The 3,819-nt window shown below is 34.1% G+C and overlaps 1 pseudogene; it reads left to right on the top strand.

Moving 5' to 3' along the window:
- Window positions 1–1,637: 1,637 nt before the first annotated feature.
- Window positions 1,638–1,802, top strand: LOC125616177 (annotated as a pseudogene).
- The last annotated feature ends 2,017 nt before the right edge of the window (window positions 1,803–3,819 follow it).

Raw genomic sequence — 3,819 nt, 5'->3', positions numbered from 1 at the left:
CTCTATTGTATGTTTTTCATTTATAATTGCTATTATTTCCTTCCTTTGCTTACTATTTATTTTCTAGTTTTCTTAGGTGGAAGGTTAGGATATTTACTTGACAGGTTTCTTTGGTTTTAACAGGAGCATTTACAGCTAAAACTTTCCTTCTAAGTTTTGGTTGCATGTTATCATTTTGGTGTATTTTCATTTGTATGCATGTGAAAGCATTTTATGGTTTCACTTAAGATTTCTTCTTTGATTATTTCATATTGTGTAGTTTAACTTCCACATATTTGTGAATTACCCAAATTTGCTCCAATTATTATTCATTGCCCTTTGTTTAAAGCACATACTCGGTATGATTTTGAGTCTTTTTAATTTATTGGGACTTGTTTTATGGTATAACATATGAATTATCCTGGAGAATCTTCTTTCATGCCCTTGAAAAGAATGTTGCTGTTAGCTGGACTTTTTTTAGTAGAAGTCTTTTAAGTCTAGCTGTTTTGTAGTGTTCTCCAAGTCTTGTATTTTCTTGTTGATATTCTGTCTAATTCTATCCATTATTGAAGACTTAAAATTATTGTCAAATGTTTATTTTTTTCCTTGAATTACATAGGTTTTTCTTCCTATATTTTGGGACTCCCTTATTAGGTGATGTATGTTTATAATTGTTATTTCTTTTTGACATATTGAACCTTTTATTATATTCTTTTTGTCTCTGGTATTAAATTTTAAGGAATTTTGTCTGAAATAGACACTTCAACTACTTCTTGTTGCTGTTTAGATGATATATATTTTTCCTATCCTTTCAATTTCAACCTCTGTGTTTTTAAACTCATGTGACTCTTTTGAAGACAGTATATAGTTGGATCACTTTATTGAAGATCCATTTTGCAATCCCTGCCTTTTGAATGGAGTATTTAATCCATTTATATTTAATGTAATGACTACTAAGTTAGAACTATTGCCTTCTTGTATTAGTTTTCTAGGGATACCATGGCAAAACATACCATACTGCCTGGAATTTATTTCCTAGAGATCAAGATGCTAGAAGTCTAAGATCAAGGTACTTTCAGATTTGGTTTCTTCTGAGGCCTTTCTCCTTGCTTTCAGATGACATCTCACTATGTCCTCTTATGATGACATCTCACTGTGTTCTTTCTCACCTTGTATTTCTTAATGTCTTTTCTCTGTGTCCAAATTTCCTCTTATAAGAAAAATAATTAGATTAAGTTAGGGCCACTCCTGATGACCTCATTCTAATTTAATCACCTTCTAAAGGCTGTATCTCCAATATAATCATATTTTTTTAATTTTTAATTTTTATTCTAATTTGTTATATATGACAGCAGAATTCATTACAATTCAATCACACATATAGAGCACAATTTTTCACATCTCTGGTACATATACAGAGTATATTCACACCATTCGTGTCTTCATACAAGTAATTAGGGTAATGATATCCATCCACAATCTTTTCTACCCCCACACCTCCTACCTTCTCCTCCTACCCTTTGCCCTATCTAGAGTTCGTCTAATCCTTCCATGTTCTCCCTCCCAACCCCATTATGAATCAGCCTCCTTATATCAGAGAAAACATTCTGCATTTGTTTTTTTGCGATTGTCTAACTTCACTTAGCAATATCTTCTCTATCGCTTCTCGGCCTTTTGGCTAAGATCAAGTGTAGCTGTCTTCTCTAATCCATCCATTTACCTGCAAATGTCATGATTTTATTCTCTTCTATTGCTGAGTAATATTCCTGTGTGCGTGTGTGTGTATCAAGAAAATGTGATATATCACATTTTCTTTATCCATTCATCTATTGAAGGGAATCTAGTTTGATTCCACTGTTTAGTTATTGTGAATTGTGCTGCTATAAGCATTGGTGTGGCTGTGTCCCTGTAGTATGCTGTTTTTAACTCTTTTGATAATAGACCGAGGAGTGGGATAAATGGGTCAAATGGTGGTTTCATTCCCAGTTTTCCAAGGAATCTCCATACTGCTTCCCATATTTGTTCCACCAATTTGCAGTCCCACCAGCAATATATGAATGTGCCTTTTTCCCCACATCCTCGCCAACACTTATTGTTGTTTGTGTTCCTAATAGCTGCCATTCTGACTGGAGCGAGATGAAATCTTAGAGTAGTTTTGATTTGCATTTCTCTAATTGCTAGAGATGTTGAACATTTTTTTTCATATATTTGTTGATTGAATGTATAGCCTCTTCTGAGAAGTGTCTGTACATTTCTTAGGCCCATTAATTGATTGGGCTATTTGTTTTCTTGGTGTTTAGCTTTTTGAGTTCTTTATATATCTTAGAGATTACTGCTATATCTGATGTGTGAGGGGTAAAAATTTGCTCCCAAGATATATGCTGTCTATTCACCTCACTGTTTCTTTTGCTGAGAAGAAGCTTTTTAGTTTGAATTCTTCCTGATTATTGATTCTTGATATTAATTCTTGTGCTAGAGGAGTCTTATTAAGGAAGTTGGGGCCTAATCCGACATGATGGAGAATTGGGCCTACTTTTTCTTCTAATAGACACAGTGTCTCTGGTTTAATTCCTAGGTCCTTGACCCACTTTGAGTTGAGTTTTGTACATGGTGAGAGATAAGGGTTTAGTTTCATTTTGTTGCATATGGATTTCCAGTTTTCCCAGCACGACATGTTGAAGAGGCTGTCTTTTCTCCAATGCATGGTCTTGGCACCTTTGTCTAATATAAGATAATTGTAATTTTGTGGGTTAGTCTGTGTCCTCTATTCTGTACCATTGGTTTACCAATCTGTTTTGGTGCCAATACCATGCTGTTTTTGTTACTATTGCTCTGTAGTATAGTTTAAGGTCTGGTATAGTGATGCCACCAGCTTCACTCTTCCTGCTAAGGATTGCACTAGCTATTCCGGGTCTCTTATTTTTCTAGATAAATTTCAGGATTGCTTTTTCTATTTCTGTGAGGAATGTCATTGGCATTTTTATCAGAATTGCAGTCAATCTGTGTAGTGCTTTTGGTAGTATGGTCATTTTGACAATATAAATTCTGCCTATCCAAGAACAAGGGAGATCTTTCCATCTTCTAAGGTCTTCTTTAATTTCTTTCTTTAGCATTCTGTAGTTTTTATTGTAGAGGCCTTTCACCTCTTTCGTTGATTCCCAAGTACATTTATTTATTTGTTTGTTTGTTTTGAGGTTATTGTAAATGGGGTAGTTTTCCTCATTTCCCTTTCTGAAGATTTGTCATTGATCTACAGAAATGCCTTTGATTTATGGGTATTGATCTTGTACCCTGCTACTTTGCTGAATTCATTTACTAGTTCTAGAAGTTTTCTGGTGAAATTTTTTGGGTTTTTTAGATAGAGAATCATATTTTTGGTAAATAGTGCTAATTTGAATTCTTCTTTTCCTACATGTATCCCTTTAATTTCTTTCATCTGTCTAATTGCTCTGGCCAGTGTTTCAAGAACTATGTTAAACAGAAGTGGTGAAAGAGGGCATCCCTGTCTTGTTCCAGTTTTTAGAGGGAATGTTTCCAATTTTTCTCCATTTAGAATGATGTTGGCCTGGGGCTTAGCATAGATTGCTTTTATGATGTTGAGACATGTTCCTGTTATCCCTAGTTTTTCTAGTGTTTTGAACATGAATGGGTGCTTTATTTTGTTGAATGCTTTTTCTGCATCTATTGAGATGATTATATGATTCTTCTCTTTAATTCTATTGATACGATGAATTATATTTATTGATTTCCTAATGTTAAACCAAACTTGCATCCCTGGGATGAATCCCACTTGAATGTGGTGCACTATCTTCTTGTATTCATTTTGTCAGAATTTTATTG

This window comes from Marmota marmota, unplaced genomic scaffold, assembly GCF_001458135.2.
Source record: "Marmota marmota marmota unplaced genomic scaffold, marMar, whole genome shotgun sequence".
Taxonomy (NCBI): domain Eukaryota; kingdom Metazoa; phylum Chordata; class Mammalia; order Rodentia; family Sciuridae; genus Marmota; species Marmota marmota.
Note: the sequence above shows the minus strand (reverse complement) of the source record. Positions and strands in the feature narration are given on the sequence as shown.